This window comes from Drosophila pseudoobscura, chromosome X (assembly GCF_009870125.1).
Source record: "Drosophila pseudoobscura strain MV-25-SWS-2005 chromosome X, UCI_Dpse_MV25, whole genome shotgun sequence".
Classification (NCBI taxonomy): domain Eukaryota; kingdom Metazoa; phylum Arthropoda; class Insecta; order Diptera; family Drosophilidae; genus Drosophila; species Drosophila pseudoobscura.
In genome coordinates this window covers 67,941,322-67,967,669 of record NC_046683.1, presented here as the reverse complement: position 1 = coordinate 67,967,669, position 26,348 = coordinate 67,941,322, and the positions used below count along the sequence as shown (strand labels likewise).

The following is a 26,348-nucleotide window of genomic DNA, read 5'->3' as shown; positions in this document are numbered from 1 at the left end:
AGGCCGCTGGTGGACTCTCCGACAACCAGTACGGCTTTAGGAAGGCTCGCTCTACCCTGGATGCGCTAGACAAGGTGTGCGGCACTGCCAGAAAGGCCTTGGAAGGCACACGATGGCTCGGCGAGGCCAAAAAATACTGTCTGGTGGCAACACTGGACGTGAAAAACGCCTTTAACTCGGCATCCTGGAGCAGGATAAAGTCCTCCCTGCGCACACTCGAAATCCCCGGATATCTACAGGCGATGGTCAATGACTACCTGGATGGCCCTCGGTCATACTCCATCACGGGAGGAGTTCCACAAGGATTTTTACTGGGACCACCACTGTACGATGTACGATGGAATTCTTCGCCTCAACTTCTAGCAAGGAGTTGAAATCGTGTGATTCGCTGACGATGTCGCGGTGACGGTCACGAAGAATACCCTCGCGGAGACCGAGAGCTGTATGAACGAGGCAATCGAGATCATAAGCGACTGGCTAGACCAGGCAGGCTCAAGCTAGCCGAGCACAAGACGGAAGCGGTTCTCATCAGTAGTAGGAAACAGGTGGAGACGGCGAGGATAACTGTAGGAGGAACCACAATTACCTCAAAACGGGCGATAAGGTACCTGGGAGTTATGCTGGACATCCGAATGTCGTTTAGAGAGCACCTGCAGCAGACACACCAGAAGGCACACGGCGTAGTCATGGCGGTTTCACGAATGATGCTGAACCAAAGAGGCCCAAAATCAACGAGCAGCAGACTGCTATTTAACGTGGCCAAGTCATCCATACTATACGCAGCGCCAATATGGACCCAGGCTACGAGGACCAAGAGCTACACTAAGGGCATTGAGTCGGACTTCAGACTCGGTGCCCGGTGTGTACTGTCTCCACAGAGGCAATAATGGTAATAAGGTGCATACCACCCATAGCGCTTGCAGCGAAGGAAGCTAGCGAAATCCACAAGGGAAGAAAGGCCGCCAACACACAGGCAGACGCTAGAACGGCTAAGACCAGGGCAAGGGCTAAATGTCTCGAGAGCTGGCAACTCAGATGGGATAATGCTGTAACCGGCCATTGGACCCACCGACTAATCCCCAACATTGCAGCATGGATGAATCGGCGGCATGGAGAACTTACGTTCGAACTGACACAAGTTCTCAGCGGCCACGGGTGATTTAAGAAGTACTTTCACCGCTTTGGCCACGAGGAAATGGGCTGTGTAGCTGCTGCGGAACAATAGAAAACGCTGAGCATGTCCTGACCACATGCGCCAGATTCTCAGAGGCCCGCAGGCGAGCAGAAGGCACCCTGTTCTGCTCGGGTAGGATCTTCCTCTAAAGAGCACTAAAGCAACTCGTAACCGCCGGCACATGCCAGGTATCCCCCGGATAGGTCTAACACACCTGTGAAGCACCTAGCTAATACGAGAAGGCGACTAAGACGGAGACCAGTAAAGTCTTAGGATAGGAATTGGACCCCCCTTTTTTGGATTGATGACCCCAGGGCTGACGGAAGCCAGCATTCTAGCACTTTAGTACGCGGAATGAAACCCCGCCGAAATGGCTGCTAGGTTAATGCTGCTTCTGCCCCCGTCCCGTGAAAAATTGGCAAATATCTAAGCACGCTCCTTGTTCCGTAGCCATTAAATTGGACGTACAGGCTCAGTTGAGTCACTCCTGACTAGTGCGGATCCGGCTCTGAACTCCCGACCCCATAAAGGCCCTCGCATGGCCTCCCTGCTTGCATAGACAACCATGGGATCATAACGCGACTGTACAACAGACAAGGACAACGGCTTACAAGTTGGGACCCAAAAAAATGAGTAAAAATAACACACCCATAACGACGAACGACTCAGAAGGCTTTAATAAAAGCAAGAAAATGGCGAGAACGCCAACTGGCGAGCGGACTGACGCCCCGCTGCCGGCCCACGCTGATCCGGAGCAGCACCAAAAAGCTCAGGGCAGCACAGCGCTGCGCGATCTAGGAAGAGAGATAACACAGCTAGTGGAGATGCTCGAGGATGGCAAGAGGCGATCCATACACCAACCCATGCGGGACTCGATCGAGAGTATAAGGGTGCTGTACGAGCTGGTTGCTATCCAGCTGCACGACGAAGGAGCTAAGGCGGTGATCAGGACCAACCAGTCTTCTCAAACGTCACCGATTAGACCTCTCCCGGAGCCTAAGAGGAAACAGGCTGCAGGTGCACCAACACCCCGGACAAAAAAGACCAAGGCAGCGGTCGAGGTCCAGACCACACCAGGAGTAGCAGTCGAAAAGGACGCCTACGCTGAAAGGGAGAGAAAGGAGCCGGAGGACACCCCATTCCTGACAGTGCCCAACCGACGCAGAAGGAAGAGGCCGCAAAAGCCGACTGGAGCGCTCGCGGACAAGACGCAAGCAGATCCGATCGTCATTGCCACCAAAGGCGAAACGACCAACCAGTCGATCCACTTCGAATGCGGAGCAGAAACGAAAAGACAGCTTGCCACCTGGATGTGGAAACCTTCACGGAATATCTGCGCAACGCTAGCTGGAGCCCTGCGCGAGAAACGGCAGAGGGCCTGGCCCAGAAACTGGCAAAGCTCATGGAGGAGGTATGTGATGCGGCAATGCCAAGAAGGAAGACTTGCAGAAGAGGAGCGCCCTGTTACTGGTGGAATGCGGAGGTTAACCAGCTAAGGAAAGCCTGCCTACGAGCAAGACGGTGCTACCAGAGAGCACGAGGTCGCCCTGAGTTCGACACCAGGGTGGAGGAACTCCGATCAGCGAAAAGAGCCCTTAAACGTGCCATAAAGGAGAGCAAGTCAGCCTGCTTCAGGCAGATATGCGAGGAGGCTGACGTCAACCCTTGGGGGACGGCATATAAGGTCGTCACCAAGAGGATAAGGAGCCGTAGCACCGTGGAGGCCCTATTCCCACAACACCCGTATCGGGAGGAGAGCTTCTCGAGCCAAGACTTCGAGCTGTGGCAACAGATTTCTGTAGAGGAGGTGATAGCGGCTACCAGGAGAGATTGGAGATAAAAAGGCACCAGGACCGGACGGTATCCCAAACAAGGCATTGAAGCTTGGAGCAACCACCAGACCAGATGTATTTGTTGACACGTTCAACAAATGCCTACGGGAAGGAGTCTGTCCAGAGCAGTGGAATTGTGCAGCGGCTAATCCTTCTGCCCAAAGGAAATAAGCCGCCGGAGGAACCATCAGGATACCGCCCAATATGTTTGCTGGATACTGTTGGCAAAAGCCTGGAGAGAATCGTCTACAACCGACTGCAAGTTGTGATCCAGGAGAAGGAGGCCTTATCGGAGTCCCAGTACGGATTCCGGAAGGCCAAATCAACGGTCGACGCCATCAAAGCAGTCACCGACATCGCATCCAGAGCGATCGAGGGAATAAGATGGAGATTTGGCACAAAGGAGTGGTGGTGACCCTGGATATCCGTAACGCGTTTAACTCAGCGAACTGGACTCGGATAAACTAGGCGCTCGGAAGAATTGGAGTTCCCACCTACCTGCTTCGGATCATAGCCAGTTACCTGTCGGGTAGGGTACTGAGGTACAAGACGGAGGAGGGACCAAAGCTCTACAGGGTGACAGCCGGAGTTCCACAGGGAGCAGTCTTAGGACCTCTACTGTGGAACATAATGTCCTGAGACTCCAGCTCCCGCAGGGATGCACACTTGTCGGTTTCGCGATCTCGCCATGGTCGTGGTAGCCAAAGAGCTCCGAGTTGTCGAGGCGACGGCCAACGAGGCAATCAGGATCGTATCCAACTGGATGGAAAACGCGGGATTGGACCTGGCTGGCCACAAAACGGAGGCTGTACTCATCACGAGTCGGAAGAAGATGGAGTACGCGACGTTTCGCGTGGGTAATGTGACTATCAAGTCGCAGGAGTCAATCCGGTAACTAGGCGTGATGCTGGATAACCGATTGAACTACCGGGCCCACATCGAGTACGTGAGTCAAAAAACCTCCCGGATGCAGGCAGCACTCGCAAGGATGCTCCCCAATATTGGTGGACCCAAGGCAGGTCGACGCTTACTCCTGGCGAGAGTAGTGGTCTCGATTCTACTGTACGCTGCGCTGGTGTGGTCCTCAACCCTATTCGGCAACATGAGTCTTAGAAGAAAGATGTCAGTGCCATATCGGCTCTGCGCTCTTCGAGTAGTGTTTGGATATAGGACGGTGTCGGATAACGCAGCCCTGGTCCTCGCGGCCTCGATACCGGTGGATATACTAGCGCTCGAGATGACGCATGTATACGAAGCGCGCGCAGGGATGCGAACTAATGCATCGCTAGAGACCATCCGTGCGTCGGAAAGGCGGGCGTCAGTAGAAAAATGGCAGGCAAGATGGGACACGGCCACAAATGGGCGGTGGACCCATAGAATAATCCCGGACATTGAGTCATGGATAGGGCGGAGAAGCGGAGAGATAAACTACCACCTCACCCAATTCCTGACGGGTCACGGAGGATACAGGAAGTATCTGCATAGGTTCAAACACGAGGATACTCCCGAATGTCCTGAGTGTTCAAATGAGAGCGAGGATCCGGAGCATGTGATCTACCACTGCACGAGGTACCGCTCAAGTGTAAAATTTATTCCACGACCAGAGGAGCTGATGACGTTCATGAGAACTGGCAGCGCGTTTGCAACACCCTAATAGCCATCCAGAACGATCTGAGAAGTTGCGAACGGGAGCGACGCGTAGAGGAGAGAGCCTTAAGTAGGCAACCCATCTCTGAGAAGTAATACTTTGCGGTGATTCCGCGTGGAATGAGGTGTGTAGCTGTGCGTGGTGGTGAGTTTAGCTGGGAAGCCCCAAAGGGATAGTCCAGTTCGTTGACTGGTACGGGCGCGTCTCTTAGAGATTCTCACACACCGTGGTGTATCTATGGAAAAAAAGCACCAACGCACAGTCCCTCGAGCAAGACCATGGGGCATGGAGCATGGAGGAGTATGGAGTAAAAGTGGGCCTCTCATCTAGCCATTGTGGCAACAAATTACCTGTGCGATTTCACTTTATTTCCGCCTTACTGTTGGTGTCACTGCCGCTGCCATGACCTCCGTCTTTATGTCGATTTGCATTCGGTTTTTTGGCTTTCGATTTGAAATTCCGTGTCCCGTGATTAAAATCAATCTCCAAGGATATGGATTTTACGGTATGTAGGAAGGTCTGGCATTAATGGTATTAATCTGGTATTAATCAAATGTTTTACGAGTATTCCCCTTCAGACGGAGGAAACTGCAATCAAGCAAGTGAAGGTCCTCCCTCAACACCCAATCCAAATTCATCAATTTTCCTTTCATCATGGAACGTATAATTATTTTGATTTGCTTTTTTTCGTCGGTATATAATTGCTGATTCTTGGGGTCGGAAACCGCTTTCATTATATATTCTACGGACTTATACAATACTTTTATTCATGCACAAAAGTGCCTCTTTATTAAAACTTTATCACGACGCGGCGAATCGGCTTCGTAAGTACCTACTAAGACGCCGCCAAAGTGATAGAGAGAGACATATGGAGAGAGAGAGAGACATATGGAGAGAGAGAGACATATGGAGAGAGAGAGAGATATATATAGAGAGAGAGAGAGGGAAGGAGAACGAACTCCGCCTAAATGGAAAGTAGGGAAAAGTACAAGTATATTTCTATCGTAAGTCCGTGAAAACTTTTCGACTGCTGCGTCGTTTCTTTGGTGGGTGTGGGCTGCTGCCATTGCTGTGTCTAGCAATTATGAAAGTTGGTCAACTGCTGGGCTGCGGTCTCCGGCAGGCAGCAGGCAGAAAGCAGCAGGCAACAGAAGCCCCTTGGGGGCATGGATATGGGCATGGCATACAACTTATTGACAATGGCAGACGCCTTCAAGTGTGGAACAGAAAATTGGTGCGGAAATTGGAGGAGGCTTGGCATTCCGGAGAAGGGAGGGAGGAAGAGTCTACTTCTCGAGAGGCAAGAACTAATGATAGTGTCGGTATAATTTTTGGCACAGGACATCCTCATTATGTTTTTCGTTAGGGGTGGCAATGGCAAAAACTTTCTTTTGGCTTTGCCCATTGCCATTGCCTTTCGCCTGTTGTTGAAAGTTTATTTAAATTAGTAAATGGGCAGCTCTGACTGTGGCAGTAGCAATGGCAGGAGTAGACCTTCAGTATAGCTGTTTTGCCGGAAGCTGTCAATGTCAGTGGCAGAATTGTAGAGTGGCAGCCCACGGCCTTGGCTCTGACAAAGTCAAGAGCATAAATTAGCACAGCACAGCCGGAGGAGAGAGCGAAACTTAAACCCACGAAACATTCGCACTGACACTATGACACGATGACGATGTGACGTTGTGACGTTGTGACGCTGTAACGATGCCTCTGAATGCCGGTAAAGTTTCATCGGGTTCCAAGTCAAAGTCAATTTTTTACAGCTTTTCAAAAGTCACTCAGGCACACGAGTCATGGCCTAAAACTTTGCCAAAAGTCTGCTCGATGGCGAAAATTTTGAAGCCCGGGACCCAGAAATTCATTCAAATTTCGGCAGACAGACATACTATTGGAGGATTACTCGTACGTAGCTGGGGGTAAGGAAACTCAACGCTCAACTCTCGACCACGTAGCCACTTCACTTCTCGCATGGAACCTCTGTTAACTTGTTTTTGTTCAATCAACAATAAAGCTATATCTATCCACTGATACAGCCGTCGTTCCTATAGTCCCCCTTCCCTGCAGTCGCCTGGCTGTTAGTCTAAGCTCACTGGAGTGTGGCACAGATATTTGCGCCCGATATGCGTTCAAGCAACAACATTTCGGGTTAAAAGACTCACTCCCCTCAGTCTCAGAGACTCAGGGACCTTCTACTTCCCACGTCACTTACGTGTATCACTCAATATCCATAGAATATGACAAAGGAAGTACTTGCTGGCTGTCTTGATAGAGGAAAAACCAGACAGAGTCCAACAGCCCATCTTTGCCGTCTAATGAGCCTTCCGAGTCGTCGCCGAGTGTGTTTGTGTGCGCTTCATCTCTCTCAGGCAGCATCCGGATCGGTGCACCGGACACACGTGTGCCTTTGATGTCCTAAATTTTCGACACAAGAAATTTGTTTTGCATTTGGATTTCCAATGAAAAAATATTAAAGTAAATTTAAGTATACATTATGGCAGAATGCGCTATTTAGTGTTTCATGTGGCGTGTGGCGAAATTTTGAAATATACGTTTTATAGTGAGATCTAATAGGAGTGTGGATACCAAATTTGGTTACTCTAGCCTTAATAGTCTCTGAAATTTGGGGATGCCCCAGATTTTCGTCCTTTGCAGGAGCAGAAGGGGGTGTGGCGAAATTCTGAAACTAACCCGTCAAGGTCCGATATCACAGGAGTGTGGATCAAAAATTTGGTTGCTATTTTGGTTATTTTGCAATAGGCAAAGCCGACCATGAAACCTGTGTGTTAGAGAGAGACAGAGCGAGAGAGAATGAAATTGTGTTACTGATTCTGGCTATAATCATTCTACGATCTGGTTCAGATATATATGGTTCAAGAATACATATACTTTATGGGGTCAGAAACGATTCCTTCTGGACGTTACGCATCCATTTTCACCAAAAATCGAATATACCCCAATACTCATTTTAAGTGTCGAGGATAAAAATACTAAAAATGGTCGGAAATTATGAATGGAGGATGCAGCATCAGCTTTTTTTTTTTTCTTCTGTGGTCAGGACTCAACGAGGCGTATGGATCCCTTTCGATAGGGATGTGCTGCGTGGTGAGTGAGGGAGAGGGGAGTAATGGTGGTGGTGGTGCGTTGACGGCACAGTTTCACAAATGATTTCACATTTTTGCATAAATAAATGTCAAGTGTGCGTCGGGTCGTGTGCTGACAGTTTTGTAATAAACCCCAAAGAGAGATAGAGAGAAAAAACAGGATAATCAGCGCCCTGCACACAGGACATAGTGGGTGGGCGTGGGGGGATGACGGGGGATAAAGGAGCCCAAGCAACAAGTAGAGCGACATTATATATGTACATATGTATGCATTGTATCTCTGGGTATGAGAGTGTATGTGCCTGTGTGTGTGTGTGTGTGTGTCCACTTTCCGCTTAGCAATAATAATAACCTTGGCTGCCTGCTGCCACGAGAGAGAGAGATGGCTTCCATTTTTCAATGTATGTGTCGCAGAGGGAGAGTGCTATCATGTGTTGGAGAATGTGTGTTGTGGGGCTGAATGGTAGGAAATTCTATTCCCCCTATGAAAATGACAATTTCCATTGCCACAAAGACAGGACCCTCCTGTCCGTCCTTCCTCCTACACGGCACTCGACACTGCCTTCTGCTGTGGCTGATGTGCCTTGGGTGCCTTTGGTTATTTTAGGATTGCTCTGGCAACGGCAACCGGCCGACAACGTTGGCAATTTTAATAATGTTTACTCAAGGCGTAGCCCTAGATCATCTTCCCCCCTCTCCCCTCTGACTGTGGTCTCCTTTCCTCCTTCTCCTGTCTATGCGAAAATAAATAAATAACAAGAGAGAATGAAAGGGAAATAGAAATGGGAACGGGGGATGAAATTGTAGGATACTTATAGGTGCACATCACAATGGAACCCCACAAACAGCACTGCTGCAGCACTGCCTCCTCTTCCTCCTACTCCTCTGAAAGTGTGCAACGAATGACAGCTGCTGCTCCTGTTGCGTATACTTTTACATGGAAAAATGCCAAGAGCCTAATAAGCTGCTCCCATAAGATGCAGGAGTCATGGCTATTGCAACAGAAAAACCGACAATTCCGCACAGCCAACAAATGCCACGTGTCTAGGTCTGGACATTCCCATTAAGGCTATAAATGAAACCAACATGCTTTAACTCCCTCTCTTGGAAAATTTTCTGTCTAAAAGTCACATTGTCACTTTGGCAGCAACAACGACATAACATTTATATAAATAACCATTTTAAGCAGAAATGTGCTGCAGCTGCTGCCTAATGAGCGGATTAAATAGCCCACAAGGCAGGAGGTCCTCCAAATGTCCTCGAATGTCAAGCATCCACAGTTTCGGTCTTACGGGAAAAGCCCTTTTCCATTGCTGTTTTGCTAGGGCTGCGAAAAACTTCAATTGCAATGCAATGCAATCAATCGGATCCAGCAGCAGCAATCGTTTGCCAGAAAAACAGAAATAGAAAATTAAAAAGGAATCTTTTCATTAGTTTTTCTGAAAACATTTAATACAAATTGAATTGCAAGTGAGAATAGAAGACCCACACACATTTCGTATACGTAACTTTTTTTGTAGGTTAAAAGCAAACAGAGACAGAGAAAAAGAAGCAAATTGTGAATTCTGTCTTTGTATCCCTTATTTGTATTGAGTATTTGGCCATAAACTTTACTCAGAGCAGAGTGCCTTACCTGAGTGCCTCGCCTGTATTTGATTTTGCCCTATAAATGCAATAATCAATAGACGATTTTTCCAGGCAACAAGTGCTGCAGCATTTTTTTTCCAAGGCACTCGCGATATATTCTAAAGTCACGTTTCTATTGTTAAATTCTTGACATCGTTCTTAAAGTGGCTTTAAAATTCGTGGCTTTTCGCCTTGGTTTGATATATTTTTAGAAATGCTAATAACTCACGTAGCAAGATTGAGCTTTCCGTCACATTTTTTGACTTAATAAGCCAGGAGAGCAGTCAATCAGAGTCCCTTCACCCACGCTCCACACGTTGCCGCCACGCTGCCTGCCACGTACATGGAGCGCGTGCGACTTTCTTTCCGTACATTCATTTAGCAGTGGAATGGCTGGCTGGCTGGCTTGTTTTCCTTTCAGTTTTAGAGACGAGCCCCAAAACTGTATCTTTAATTAGCCCTAAAGTCAGATTTCAAGAGGGGAGCCAGATTTCATGGCCTGGCACATGTTGCAAATGCAAATGAAAATGCTTTTGGTGTGTGATAACACACAGCTCATAATATCTACCAACTAATGCGGCAGGCACCAACCCCCCCAACAAATTGCACACGCACACAGACACACAGGACCTCTGTTTGTGCAAAATGTTACTTTGCGAAAATTATGCAAATTTGATGTTCGTTTTGTTAGGAAGAGATATGAGTGTGAGTGAGGGTCCCCCCGTTTCTCCCGCTGTATGGCAGTGTGTGTGGTAGCTGCACCACATGCCGTTGTAGAGCACTGAGCAAACAAATGCTCATCGTGCAGGACAGCAGCAGCAGACCAAAGTGCATGGCAAACAGAGAGACTTAAAATAAAGCAAGCACAAAACTTAAAGCTGGAACAAAACCCCTTTTCCTTCTACTCCTTTTCCCATACCCGATACAACCCCTACAAACATTTGTCTACCAATTTCAATTAACAATCTTGTTAATTTCCCCGAAAACTTTGTGCAGGACTCCGCCTCCTCCTCTTTCTATCTCTCTATTTCTCTCATTTTCTGTGGGAAATCGATGTTCCCCATGAAATTTCGAATAAGAAAATGTCTAGGGCGCTAATCTGATAAAAGGCAAGGCAGCTCGAAAAACAACGAAACAATTTTTGTGGCAAATGAAAGAAAAACACTAGTGGCAGGCAAAGGGGCAAAAGAAAACTTTTGGATCGCAAAAGCGCTAATCTGCTATACATCGTAGGAAACTTGTAACCGCTCTACAACACATACACACACGAATACACACCAGCATCAGCGTCGGAGAGATCGTGCCACTCATGTTATCAGATCCAAAGGCGTGGGATACCACCACTAAGCTCGCCGCCACTATAATGCGGGAGGTACGGAGGGTAGAGAGGGAAAGGGAAGGAGGAGCAAGGAGGAACGGTTGTGCGAAGCAATGCTTTGTGGCCGCACCGCACAGCTACGCCCCATTACCCGTACAACTTGCTGTTAATTTTAATATATGTATGTATATATATACTAATAGAAGAATAAAAGTAATCGAATACAAAAAAAAAAACACGGATACACAGATACAGATACTCGACATGCAGGAAAATGAACGGCTCATTGTTATGTAAAGTTTTCACTTCTTTCTCGCTCGCTCGCTTTCTCTGTGGAGAAAGTGTAAGTTGAGCTCAACTCAAGGTCCACCAGGAAAAACAACAGACTACGAAAACTTCCTGCCCCCTCCACGAACTTTGGTTATAATTGGCCTTTTGTAAGAGGAGAATCCAATGATGTGTGTGTGTGTTTGTGTGCGTGTTTGTGGCATGTGTGGCACATATGGAGTATGGAATATGAGCTTGCCAATAACTGGGAAATGCTTTTTATTTCACGTCTGGGATCTCGGCTCTCAATTCTCGACTCCTCGGACTCTTTCTTTGGCAAACAGAAGTGACTGCACAATAAAAAATCAACACACAGAGAAAAAAGCACGGACATTTTAATATTTGCACTTCAGTTCCAGAGTGGGAATTGTAAGAAGTTAATTTCATTTACATTTTAACATTAATATATTGAAAATGATTCGATTTAAAGATATTTCATATTTACAAAAATATTTTTAAAATATTTAAAATAAATATAAATTTTATAATTAGGATAAATATATATTTTATATGAAATATTAAATATTTTAATATTATATTTATTAAAATTTTAAATACATTAAATATATGTATATTTCATATTTAAATGAACACATTAGGCTAAAAATTTAATATAATTACGTCTTTGATATTTAGATTAAATATGACCCGTATTAAACAAATTTTTTTACTACGTTCACATAAATTAAGGTCGCAATGAAATCTATTTTATTACACATACATATGTACATATGTATATGTATACTTGCATTTTTATTTTCCGCGTGTATTCCTCGTATGAAATTTTTTCTTTGTTTTCAGAAGAGCCAAATTCAATTGGAAGGAAATTTGCCAAAAATGAGGCTTAATGCGCCAGAAAATTTCACCAAGCCATGAAAAATGAAAAGGTGGGAAAAGGGGTTAAAAATGTATACGAATTTATGGTTCCGCCCCCGAAGAAAAGTTGCGAGTGAGTTTCGAGTTCTGGTATTTGGCTTGTCAATTTAAAAGCAAAAATTGCGGCGATAAGACGATGACGACGGCAATGACAACGACGAGAGGAAGGCTTTCCCCAGCAATCATCAGCATATGCACGGCCACGCCAAACAAACATAAACAAAGGACGAACGAACACACGCATACGCACAGAGGCACAGAGGGACATGTACACACATGTTCGCTTACGCGAATATGCAAATGAAAGCGCCGTTAAACATGCCAGCAAAACACGCCTCAAAAACCAACTGGCAACAGGACGCCCCAAGGGTGAAGGCGGTGGGGGGGAGGTTTACACAAAACCAAAACGTAATTGCCTCGTTTCATTTTTAATAACTGTCAATCCTTTTGGCTCTTTTTGGGTGCGCCAATTGACGAAAACTGGTCAAAAACCGCCTTCTAATTTTGTGCTCTGCTCTGCCCATGAGTGTATATATGTACATACATATGTATGTACATATACATATGTGTATGTATGTATGTATGTATGTATGTGTGATTGTGTGTGCCAGAACCGCAAAAGCCACAGCCACAGACACAACGAGGGGGAACGTTGTGAGTTGCTGCGGACACCGCAACTCTACAGTTATACCCGATACTTAGTCAGTATGGCTCTCCTCCGGCAGACGCCGCTAATATTAAACGACACGACAAAGAATGCGTGCGAGAGAGACAGAAAATCAGTCGGAGCGTGACGTCGGGCGCTTCGTAGCCACTGCAAATTTATTTCTTGCTTTTGGCTACAAAAATGATCCGATCTGATCCAGATTCAGCAAGCTGATAGATATGGTCGCTATCTATGATTCTGCGTTTTTAGTTTTCTCGAATCTGCAATATTGTGCATGCAACATATTTTCGTCTTTTGTGTGGGCGGTAGGGGGTGGGGCGAAATTCGGAGATACACGTTTTAAAGTGAGATCTAACAGAAGTGCGGATACCAAATTTGGTTACTCTAGCCTTAATAGTCTCTGAGATTTGTGGATGCCCCAGATTTTCGTCCTTTGCGGGGGCGGAAGGGGGTGTGGCGAAATTTGGACACGAAACGGTCAAGGTCCGATATCACAGGAGTGTGGATACGAAATTTGGTTGCTCTGGCTCTTATAGGTTCTGAGATCCTTGAACTCACTTTTTCAATAGGCAAAACCGACCATGAAACCTGCGTGTTAGAGAGAGACAGAGCGGGAAAGAATGAAATTGTTTTCATCATTCTGGCTATAATAATTATACGATCTGGTTCAGATTTTGCACTTTTGCTTTCTCGTATCTTTGAAATTGTGGATGTCACAGATTTTTGCCTTGTGGGGGGTCAGAAGTGGGCGGTGCGAAGTTTTGAAATATACTTGTAACAGTTATATATCACAGAAGTCCGGATATAAAATGTCGTTGCTCTAGTTCTTATAGGCTTTGAGCACTAGGCGCTCATAGCGACGGACAGACAGGCAGGGCTCAATCGACTCGGCTATTGATGCTGATCAAGAATATATATACTTTATGGTGTCGGAAACGTTTCCTTCTGGACGTTACACACATCCATTTTCACCACAAATCTAATATACCCCTATACACATTTTGAGTATCGGGTATAAAAAGAGAAAACTGAAATGCCTGAACTGAAATCAAAAGAGAAAAAAGTTTCTTCTATTTCGAAGGATGTGTGGATAATAATACCCTTTTTGCTACGTTAGGGAAAATGGCTGCCAATCAAACTAAAATTTCGTTTCATATCAGAGTAAATATTCAAAAGATTGGGACTTCGAGTGGCACGGATATTAGGGCAATAATACGAGTAAAACAGCTCTACGAACACGCGAGTACGAGTCTCTTCCACACCTACAAAAAAAAAACTGTACTCTGTCCAAAAAGTGTATTTTATTGTCAACGAACCGCAAATAGTTTTTATCCCATTTCCCCCGAGTTTTTACAGCGCTTTTGGGAGGAAAAAGGCAAAAGTTTTCCATAGCTCGTTTGATAAATGTTTGTGCCAACTTTTCGCCAAACTGTTGCTCTGGCTCTGGCTTTTGGGTTTCCACTACCATTGAATTGTGCGGTGTATACGGTGTAACGATATCAGTAAATGTCAGGCAGCTCAGCTCTGCTCTGCTCCTCTGCGGTTAAAGAAGAGTAAGGAAAAAACATTGGTGAAATTTACTTAAAACTTGGAGCAAACAGCTCTCGATCCGAGGAGCAACATTGCCTGCCAGACAGGATTCGTGCCTGGCCTTGCCTTGTGTCAGATGTTGGATCTTATGCTTACCTTTTGGTTTCCCCTTCCCCCGCGCTTTTAGTTTGTGCACTTCCTTTTCTTTTTTTCTCTCGACTGTTGTATAAGTTTCGGTTTAGCCTGTTGCCCCTGGACCCCAGCAAGCAGCACATGCATTAATCATTTGCGAGTACACACAGGACACGGACGGGAAACGGGAAAGGGACTTTCGAGGTTCGAAAGTGCCAAAATTCGACCCTGGGGGCGCCAATTACATTAATCAAAGCGTAAAACGTAAGCTGTACTCATAACAGAGACCTGGGGCCCGGCTCAAATATTTCATTAGGCCAACAATCCATCCACCCATCCACGCACCATTCTATTTCATTTCCATCCGCAGCAAAAATCCACTCGCCTGGACCTATGAAAGGGCATAAAATGTCAATTTTCCGCAGAGCCCAGAGCTCGGGAGTTTTTGGGAAATTTTTGTTTGCCCGACAAAGGGGGGGTGCTGGAGAAGGATGGGGATGGTGAGCCATTATCAGCTGCTTTGAGAGATTACAATTGGGCAGAATAGATAGAGGTAAAGGTGGTGCTTTGAGTTTAACGCGGGCCAGGGTCGCTTTTCACAAAAACACGGGACAGGGCCAGGGCCAGGGCTAGAAACACCATGAAATATCTACCTTCTGTTGTTGTCTCCGTCTGTATCCCTGTGTGTATCTCTCTCTGCGTATGTATGTGTTAGTGTACCGGATATTAAAGTTAGTCCGCGTAATGGTAATGGCATTGCTAACCGCCGTCGGCCATCACACAGATCCACAGAATGACCGAAGAAGCGACTCTTAATGGCACAAGGAAATTGCAAAATTTGTAACATTTTGTCTCTGTCAAGCGGCTAATCTGCTGCTGCCGAAAAATTACTCAAAGAGGCTTATGGATATCATAAAGAAATCAGTGGTGCATTTCAGAATAACTGTAAACACTAGAAGCGGTGCAAGTTATTTGGCAACCTTCTGATCACCAGCCGATACTCATCAATCGATTACCGTTCTGGGCGTGGTTGTGAGTGCTGATATTAAGAAATATAACAGCGTTCCTGCTGTATAAAACTACTTTTATCCAATAATTGCAGTCCGTGCGTCCGTCCGTCCGTCCGTCTGCCCGTCGCTATGAGCGCATGGTGCTCAGAGACTATAAGAGCTAGAGCCACGAAATTTTGTATCCAGAAATCTATGATATATCAATGTTACAAGATTATTTCGAAACTTACGCCCCCACAAAGGACGATAATCTGTGGCATCCACAATTTTAAAGATACAAGAAAACCAAAACCGCAGAATCGTAGAGAATGACTATATCTGCCGGGCTGCATCTGAATTAGATCGTATTATTACTATAGCCAGAATGATGAAAACAAATCAATTCTTTCTCGCTCGATCTCTCTCTAACACACACATTTAATGGTCGACTTAGCCTATCGCTAAAAGTGAGCGCCTAGATCTCAGAGACTATTAGAGCTAGAGCAACCAAATGTGGTATCCAGACTTCTGTGATATGTGACTGTTACAAGTGTATTTCAAAACGCCGAAGCTGGATCAGATCGAATCATTATTACAACCAAAAGGAACAAATCGATTTGCAGTGTCTACGCAGCGACCGACGACACGTTCCGACTAGTTTTCTATCCCTCCCGCACGTACTCTTTATCGTTCGTTGTTACTCGCCATCTGGCGGAGGAGAGCCATACTGACTATTTATCGGGTATTAATGAAGAGTTGCGGTCGCAGCAGCAACTCATATGATATTTTGAAATATTTTAATGTTGAAGAAGTGCCCTGGGTACACTTTATTTTAAAGAATATTTGTGAAGAGACTCTGCAACACATTTTTTTGAAGTTAGCTCACATTTAAGTCAGCGCTTTTTTTTTTGTTGGCATTTGAATTGTGTTGAATCATTTCCCAGCCCTTACCCTTATTCACGTATGCAAATTAGTACCCGGCCACACAGTGGGTAAACATTTTAATTGAAAATTGAGTTGAGCCGCAGGCCCCAGTAGCCAGTCGCAGGAGTAAATAGAGGAGTGCCCCCAAAAGCGATGACGACGACTGCCAACGACATATTTGAGGGGTTTTGATGCATGAGGCTGCCAAGGCTCCATTTATTACCATTTGATTTTGACTTTTTTGTGCATAAAACCCGGCACTTTGCATGCAGCAAAAAACTGAGCCCCCGACTTTAAAGGAAATGTGCATGGTGAATGGCATGGCGGAGAAATTCAATTAATTACATTCCACTTTCATACTCTCTCTCTCTCTCTCTCTCTGTCTCTCTTTCTCTCTCTGTGTGTGTGTGTGTGTGTGTGTGTGTGTGTGTGTGTGTGTGTGTGTGTGTGTGTGTGTGTGTGTGTGTGCATTGGACAGGCGAACAATATGTGAAAGGTCTGGTGGTCTTCACATAAAAAAATATATACATATGTATATATACTTATTTAAAAATGTAAAATAAATATTTTTGCCTGTTGCCTGGCATTATTCGCTTTGCTTTATTCTGTTTGCTGGTTTTTATCTGCAGATCCGCCCAAATTCCTCTACCCTTAGTTCAGTCTGAAAGAAACATCATGGAAAAACGGTCTGCTCTGCCGTGCAGTGCCTACCGTGCTATGCGGTCACTTTGCTGCTTTATTAAAAATTGTTGTGCAAATGAAGCGGCAATTTTTGGTCTTTTGCATCTCCACAGAAGGCAGACACCCAGTGCCACAGGGAGTTTTTCACTCATTACTGAATAAAGCTAAATCAGAGATGCCTCCAAAGAGCAAGAACAGGAGCAGCAATAGGAACAGGAGCAGGAGTGATCGTCGAAGGAGGAGGAAGGAGGATGATTCTGTGGAGGAATAAAGTTAATTAATTTTTGCTTTTGATTAAAAGCCAACCAGATTGCGCTGCACGGGGAGGGGGAAGCAACAAAAGGCTCAGACAGCAGAGCACAGCACCCATGCGGGGAGTGTCCTTTGTGGACGCAGATAGATCTTGTGGGGCATGTCATCTAAGGGAAAGTGTTTTGCATGGATACGAATATGATGAGGACTGGAACGGAACGAGTAGGGACAGGACGGAACGTGCGCCAAGCGCATGTACAACATTCCTAAACACTGTCACTCTAGAGACATTAATGAATATGTTTCGACAGGACAGGACACAGCAACAGGACAGAAAATACCCTGTCAGTGGCAATAAAGATAGCACCAGAGAGAGATAGAGACAGAGTTATTTGAAATGCCACTAAGATTCAGTAAGACAAAAAGAGAGAGAGAGAGAGATATCAGCCTGTTAGGAGATCGCCCGTTTTGTCCTGTCCACTGGTTGCTACTGCCACTCCGATGCCTTCCGAGGCTGCTGCTGCTGCCGCTGTCAGCACGGATAACTGTTGCCGTCAGTATTACAGCTTTTGTCATATTATTTTTTAAAGAGTATTTTATTTGCTTTCAATTAAAATGAGTGTGTCACTACGCTGCGCATATAAATTGCCAACAAAATAAGACGCAAAATTATGCTAACGAAGTGAAAGAGGGGGGGGGGGGGGGATGGTATCCCACTCGGTTTCCCTTACTGCCCAGTCTTTGCTTTTTTGTTGTTTTTGGAATCTGAAATGAGTTTTTCCTGCTTGCTGATTTGCATATAGCCCGTAGCGAGCGGGAAAAACAGGAAAAACTAAACCACTTTGTTTACTCCTTTTAAATGCCAAATAGAAAACCAATGGAAATTGCCGAAAACATGCGTCAAATATAAATAAATATTATAATTCGTTCTTGTAAATAAATACGGAAATAAGAAAAACATGCCACAAATTTCAATAATACTCCAAAACAAGCTTTTAACAAACTTTTGTTTTTCTACATTTTGTGGAAAAATTGCAATAAAACACACTTTTGGGTACTGAAAAATACAGCTAATGCCCTGCCCAGTGGCCCTTGATGGCAGTACCAGTTAATGTTTTTTGTTTTGTTGGTGGTGCTTTCTGTTTAGGTGGACACAATGCTTATTACTGATTGATAATAATCTAAATTAAAATGGCATAATAAAAGCTCTTTGGGGCAGACTTTAGCCAGACAGTGCCAGGTGCCCCACCATATATGTATGTATATGTTCGTGGGTTCATGCGTCGTAAACTTTTCCACTTGGATTAGGAACCAAGAGTAATGACAGTTGGCCAAGCGGAGTCCCTTTGCAGGCTAGTAGGCATTTGAAAATCCTCACACCCAGAATCGATGGTTCTGCCTACCCCTACCCCACCCACTCCCCGTTTCTTTGCCATCGGATACGGCAGGCCAGTCATAAAGTCTCAATCGCAAATAAAATTCCATTCCAGCAGGTAGAGTAGACAGCTTAAAGTTAAGTCCCACTGCCAGGACCCATGTGCAAGCCAAACTTAAAGACAAAATGCCTCTCAACCATCGAAGGAAGTGCTGCTGCTTCTGGCGAATGATTAACTTAATTATAAATTAATTAAGTCTGGAGGGAGGGGGCATGGGAATATCAATGAAGGAGTGGCTGCGACATCAAAGTATCAATAAATAATCGCCTTTATAATGTTTGCAATTTTATGCTTTATTAATTTTTTTTATTTCGGACGTCAGAGAGGTGCTGGTTCTTTTGACTTTTGTGCCTAATCCCCCAATGGCCACCCTCACTTATTTATTTTTTTATTTCGGACGTCCGAGAGGTGTTGGTCCTTTTGACTTTTGTGCACAATCCCCCAGCCCCCCCCCCCCCCCCCCCCCCCCTTTAAAAGTAAAAATCAATAAAACTCCAATTTGTACGGAACTCCAACTCCGACTTTCAGTCGGAGCTCGGAACTTTTCGGCTCTGCAGAAATTAATTAACGATCTTAGTAAAAAAAAGCACGCAACAAAAAGACCCCTTCCAATTGAATCATATTTTGTGCACATGTCAATGAGCACTGAGCACCAAGCACTAAATACCGAGCAACGAACAGCCCAAGTCGAGACGGAAATAAAAACTTAAACCGGATGTGTGCCTGATGGCCAGACCGGAAATTAAACTATTTGTTTGACAGGCGGGGTGGCCTTCCATAACGCTCAATATTTTATAGGTAACACTAAATGTTTTATAGGCACTTCAATATATTTTTTGAGGGAGACTTACCTCTGATTTCAAGTGATTCGAGTGGGGGAATGCCCTTGGATTCCTTGTTCTGTTAAAGGTCTCTTCTCTAAAAGTTATATTTTGTTATATTGAATTATATTCTTGTACTTCTATTACGGACAGGTACGCGGTAGCGTATGCGTGTGTGTGTGTGTTAGCTTCAATTTTAGTTTTCCTTTTAGTTAACGTTTTTGTTCCGACACCTGCTCTCGGAAGCTGTTTTTCTTCAAAGGAATTCTTCATTCATTCATATTACTGACTACTGGCTTTTGTTGCTTCAAAAAAAAATACAAAAAAAAAACAAAAAAAAAACACACGAATTAGAGATGGTACACGGCACTGGCACACACACCTTTTCTCCGGAAAGTTGTTTTTTTCGTTGTTGTTTTTTTTGTTGGGAAACATTGCAGGTAGGTTCGTTTTGGGTTTGTGCCGATCCTGCTGGTGCTGCCGATGCTGTTGCTGGTGACGCTGCTGGTGGTACTGCTGCTGCTGGTGGTTCTACTTCTACTGCTACTGTGGTGCCTGCTTCAGGGCCTCTCCGCTCTCTATTCAGTGGCAGGTCCCGCGGTTTATGTCCTGCTCACGAGACGGTTCAACTTGAACTGTGACGAGGCTGGCAGTCTGTTGCCATACAACCGTCGTGCGTCGTGCGACTCTCACGCTTTCTCTCCCACACAGACACCGACACAGAGGAGGCTCTGACTGGAAAGCTCGTCGTCGCGAGCCACACAGCTGGCAGCGCATTAAAAAGTAATATCAATTTCCACCTTGCAAACATCGTGCCGACCCGAAGCCGAGCCGTGTCTCGTCTCGAGAGGGGGATTGGAACCCGCACGAAAGCAACAGCTAAACGATTTCCCTGGATGCGGATGCAGGCGGCAGCTGCCTGCTGCTCCTGCTGCTCTTCCTGCTCCTGCTATGTGTCAGTGTAAGTCCTTCTGGCCATGAGGGGCCCCGCCTCCCACGCCCACGCATTTGCTTTAGGTGCGCCGCAGCGCTCTCTCTACACGAATGGGAATATACCGATGTGGAGACTTTTCCATAATTGTTGCATACCACACAGCCCAGACGCTGATACGATGGCGGGTATGACTACTGCTGCTGCCCCTGGAGACTCCTGCCGATGATGATATATTGGTGTGGGTTTAGATGTCGGTGTCGCGTGCCACGACTCACGATGGAGCCTCTGAATGGTGTTGAATTCAAAGCCGAATTATTTGGAATTTTTTAATGGAGTTTAAGATAATTAATTATTGCTTAATTTGCAGCAGGAAATCATTTATTATTTGTAATTCAAATCATTGTTTACTTATTAAATTTGTATTATTTTTTATGATATTGGGGGATTTGGAAAAGTGGAGAAATCTGAAAATTTTTTCTGAAATATTAGAATTATTAATACCTAATATAAAGAAAAAAATCCATAACATATTATGATGTGACATCCTTTCATTAACTTCAAAATTTGACTTTTATTTGCACACAAAGACGCAGCACCACTTCCCATACACATAAACCCACACACTTACTGTCCAACACATAGACATACATATGTATGTAAATCTGTACATATACACACACACACACACACACACAGATGTAGGGAAAAAGCGCAACAGGACCAAAATAATTGCGCGTTAAACATGTGCCAAGAGCAACAGCCGAAAGCTCACGAGAGATACTGAGAGAGAGAGAGAGAGACAGGCAGAATGTCAGCAAGGGAGGGAGGGAGCGCAACAAATTGAGAGAGAGAGTCTACCAAGGCCGACATTGAAAGCCGAAGAACAGAGCCGAGGGCCGAATCCCAGAGAGAGTGCCACTGGAAATGTTCAACTGGTTGCGTTTTCGCAAGCAACAGGATATGCTGGAAGGCCACTCTCACCATATCGTCGAGGGGGCGGGGCAACATCGCACGGGGCAACAGCTAGTAAACCTTCCACACAGGAGGAGCCCCAGCAGCAAACGCCACAATGGAAAGCCAGCAGCACTTCAGCAAAAACAACAGCAACAAAAGAAACAGGAGCCACAGGACCTCACGCAGGACACGCAGGGCACGCAGGAAGGAGGCGGTGGCAGTGGCGGTGGCGGTGGCATACGATAGAAGCATTCGCGTGCTTTTAGCTTGAATACCAAAACAATTTCAGCGCACAGTAAAATTCAATGGACGCAGGAGTAAAAACGGAACCAATAGAGAAAGAGAAAATCAGCAGAAGCAAAAAAAAATAGAGGAAAAAAATAACAGAGAAAAAGTATATGCTCGGGAACCTCGAGACAAGGATACCCTTCTACAACCATTGTCCATTGTTATGGCAGCTGTATTAAGTAATCCAATCTTTAAAATTATATTCGCGGCAGGAAAAATATAGCTCAGGAACTGCATTTCTCCATTCTCCAAAAATTCTCTTCAAAATCCCAATACCTTTTGCGCCTTGAAGTGTATATAACGCTGAGGTGGCAGCAAGAGGAAAATGTGCCAATGCCGGGCAGGGCATGGATTGCGTGTGAAAGGAGCAGCGGCTGCCGAAGGACGAACGGCATTAGAATTCTGCAAAAGCAAGAGAAAAAGCAGCGCACGAGGAGTAAGATGGTAGTGTTTACTTGGTAGACAGCCAGCCAGCGAGTCATCGGTAGGTACGGGGTATTTGTACTTCATCCGTAGTCCTTAATCCTTAGTCCCTGGCATTCTCCTTTCAAAAGGGGAGCCAGCCGGGGCGGTTGGCTGGCGATTCCGTGGAACTCCAAAAAGGCATGCAGCGTTTTCTGTCGATTAAGATGCGAGGCCCTGTCATCCTGTTGTTGCCGTTGTTGTTTTTGGGGCTGTGAGGCTTACGGCAGGACCCTTCATGACAGACAGCAAGGACGGGCTGCTGGCCCGGCAGGCAGCTTATCAATTTGTATGCCTGCAGATATTTATTTATGAATATCCTTTGGACCCTCGACCATCCCATCCGATCCAACAGACTGTCTGCCTTTCACGCCTTTATGGCCCCAGCTCGAAATGCCGCGTAATCCTGACGCACACCTTTCGCCTTTCGGCTTAGCGTCCTGCGTGTCCTCTGTTCTCCTCTTTAGGCAGCTTCCTGCGCCATTACTCTCCCCCCCATATTCCTCCACAGCGCTTTCACCGCTTTTCTTTGAGTGCCTTCCGTCGCATCGTCTCCGGGATTTTCACGAGCCGTTGCTTAATTTTATTTTTATTGCAGATTGATTTTTTTTAGATTAAGTTTTCCATTTTACAAGCAGCGTCCGCTGAAACCGTTGCTGTCTGCGCACTTTCCACACCAAGTCCCTCTTCCTCCCTGCCGCATGTGGCAGTTTACCTACATACATATGTACATACATACATATGAATAATAGCCACGATATCCAGCAGGGCCAGCAGTCCGTACATTCAGCTTCAATTAGCAGCAGTGCAGGAACGAGAGGCCCAAAACAAACAGAGAATTTTCCGCCCTTGCAGCAAACAAAAAAAAATAAAAAAAAACTCAAAGTAAAAATAAAACATTTTCATAAAAATGTTTTCTTTTTTACCCATGGAATATCCCCAGCATTTTCAAAAGCCCCCCACAACTGGGAGGCGCGTGTGTGTGTGTTAGAGTCTTGCGGCGAAAGTTTTCTGGCCCGCACCCACACACTCGCTCCCTCCTCCGCTGCTGCTGCTGCTGCTGCTGCTACAAAGGCAAAGAAAATCAAACCCAAGCGCAGCAAACAGCAAACAAATATTGACCAGGGGTCGGTTAGGTGGCAGGTTGAAAGAGTGGACGTGGGGGATAAGGAGCACTAGCAGGGTCAGAGCCTTCCAGGGCTAATCAATGAGGAAAGAAAAGGGGGAGGAAAAACATACACTTCATATCCTTTCATACATACATTCTTATGTATGCCTCCCCCAGCTAATGGTTGGCTATTAAATTGGATTTAGAATTTCGATTGAGTTGTCGGTGGTGCAAGTGCAACTGCCAACTCAACCGACAGTTAATCTCTGATCTGTCCAGGCAGATCTTCCGCAGAAATGGACTAATCCGACAGTCGATTCCAGCTAATGGTCCCGCCATTAAACTAGATTAAAAATCTATTTAACCATTGTGACACGGCCATGTGCAAATGCAAAGCAGAAGGGAACTGTCATCTGAAAGACAATTTATCTCTCTCTCCCAATCACTCTCTCTCTTTATATCTTCCTCTCTCTGTTGATGGTTATGTACTGCCGGGGGCGTAAGCTGATTTTGCATTCGCCATGACACTCAATTAATGCGGACAGACAGAGGACTCCGGACTGGACTGAACTGGACAGGACTGGGCCCTAATCCTTTGCCTACTTTCAATGGCTACAACTTAATTATGTGGAAGTCTTAAGAAAGACAGCCGAGAGCGAGAACTTGACGCTAATTCCCGGAGCCACTTGAATCTCAAATCCTCCCCCACGAAGCACGAGCTGCCCGAGCAGCCAGCACTCACAACCCCAGCAAGATGGCAAAATTAAGAGGAACATCACAAGATGCGATTAACAGAGGACCTAATACCCTATTTGGAGGCAAAGCCAGTCTAGATTTTGGGTGGAAACTGAAAGGCAAGGAACCTCCACAAAACATACTCCATGCTAAAATTGAGAGACTCTCTCGAAAGGCACTGAAAAAAAGGTCTGTCTCAGAAAACACACAACTTAAGTGCTTCATTACGATTTTAATTTGGCATTTTACCTGCCCCAAACGCTCTACTTGGCCATGTCTTGGTCTTGGCCAACTTTGTCGCCGAGTCGGGCTTCTTAATTAGAACAATTTGCTAGGACGGCAAGTGGTCTTAGCATAAGCTTGACTAAAGGACGCAAAAATCGCAACGAATTTCCGCTGTTTGCCGTTTGCCCCTTGTTGAATGTTGAAATTCGGTTCAATGGAAATAGTTGGGCCCACAGATTCTGCTGGTGGGGTTCCTCCTGCACGCGTATTTTTTGTCTATTTACAAAAAAGTTAATAGAATTTTCACGCCTCTCCAAAACCAAAACCGAGAAAAGAAAATGGGGGTGCAGCGTGTCGAGCTGCTGCCTTGAGCTATGTTGCGGAGGAATGGCGTCGCAAAACGCTTTATTTGACAACGTAATTAACTCTGAATAATGAGCATGGAAATTGGCGTCAAGTGGGTCATAACTTGTCGGGCTCGGGAAATTCCTTTTGTTAATCAAATGGAAAGTTAATACTTAAATACCTACTAATCGCTGGGGCTGAGGCTGGGCAGGGGGGCTTTGACCAATCAATTGATATCGATCAGACGGAATAACAAGTGGATCAAGTTCTCACGAAAGATATGGAATGTTAACAGTGCAACAGAGCAACAGTTTTGACGGATGGCCAACAGCAGGAGGATGAGTAGAGAAAGGAGTGGGCTAAAGTCTCCCGTATTTCCATATTTACTTACATATGTAAATATTCACGCTGATATTTCTATCCCCCTTTATCACAGCAGGCACACATACAAACAAAATTATTTTTCTCCTTAGCATTTTTCTCCTCTTACATTTGCTTACATCTTGCTATGTTATGGTTATCTCTCTCGTTCTTACACACCCAAAAAAAAAACACTTCTTGTTACCCTCTGCAGATGTCGCCAAACGATTTATGTATTTCTGCACTTTAAACAAGCTTGGCAGTCATTTAAATTAATCAAAGTTAAAAAATACTATCCATCGGCCACATAACGGTGCACTACAGAGTGTGTGAAAATAAAAACTTTAACCAACTGGGCATTCAATTTTAGAGCCAACCGCTGACTGCGGAACTGAATTGAACTGGCATCAATTTATTACCTTTTCCAATAGTTTTTTCTAACCCATTTGGTCAATAAATGTTTCCGCAGTCTGTTAGGCGCTAAAACTCGTTTAGGTTATTTTTTTTTTTTTTCACTAGTTTTTACTGTTCTAGTAATTGATTGCGACGCGCACCGAAAAAACCAAGTCTCTCTCTTTGCTCTCAAGAAAAGAATGAGGGCTGCACACGCAACTGATCGATTTCAGGGCTGAGCAATTAAAGTTTTGGAGAATTTTCTGTTCGTGACGTCAAATTGGGCAGTTAAATAAATAAAACGGAGCAAAGCTATAGTTATTTTAGCCACATGTAAATATATCCGTCCGTTGTCGAATAAATATTCTCGTACATATACCATGCACGTTAGTCAAATATGCACCCCGACCCTTCGCACCTTGCCAAACATTGTGTCATCATAATTTGCACCACCTTCTCATCCATCATCCATGACTGCTCTCATTACATACGCTCTCTGGCTCTCATGACGCTCAATTTTCAACCCAAATGCGTTCATAGAATCCCGTTAGACGCATTCTCTCGCGCTCTTCTGCTTGCCCTGCGTATGTAGAGTTGCTGCGTATGTATTTTGTTTTTGTTGTGCACTGTTTGCTTGTTTGTTGAATTGAAATCGGGTTATCAGTATTACAACAAAACACATCACTTAATTGCTTAATTGCGGACACCGCAACTCTACAGTTATACCCGATACTAAGTCAGTATGGCTCTCCTCCGGCAGACGGCGCTAATATTAAACGACACGACAAAAAGTGCGTGCGAGAGAGACAGAAAATCAGCCTGAGCGTGACGTCGGCGCTGCGTAGCCAGTGCAAATTAATTTCTTGCTTTTGGCTACAAAAATGATCCGATCTGATCCAGATTCAGCAATCTGATAGATATGGTCATTATCTATGATTCTGCGTTTTTAGTTTTCTCAAATGTGCAATATTGTGGATGCAACAGATTTTCGTTCTTTGTGGGGGCGGAAGGGGGTGGGGCGAAATTCTGAGATATACTTTTTATAGTAAGATCTAACAGAAGTGCGGATACCAAATTTGGTTACTCTAGCCTTAATAGTCTGATATTTGTGGATGCCACAGATTTTCGTCCTTTGTGGGGGCTCTTATAGTCTTTGAGCACTAGGCGCTGAAGGGGACGGACAGACGGACAGATCGACAGGGCTCAATCGACT

General features: G+C 45.2%; 1 protein-coding gene across 3 annotated transcripts in view; it reads right to left on the bottom strand.

The window, feature by feature from the left end:
• Fife (regulating synaptic membrane exocytosis protein fife) overlaps positions 1-25,371 on the bottom strand; it is a 75,238-nt gene extending 49,867 nt beyond the window's left edge. Inside the window, exons 1-3 of one of the 3 annotated variants that reach the window (XM_033382388.1) lie at positions 25,162-25,371; positions 19,714-20,742; positions 19,362-19,636 (exon numbers count right to left, since the gene is read on the bottom strand). The gene's annotated coding sequence lies outside the window, so the exon portion shown is untranslated. Of the gene's footprint in view, positions 1-19,361; positions 20,743-25,161 lie in introns of all 3 variants that reach the window. The other 2 variants (XM_033382389.1, XR_004469886.1) reach the window with 2 other exon arrangements.
• Positions 25,372-26,348: the final 977 nt, after the last annotated feature.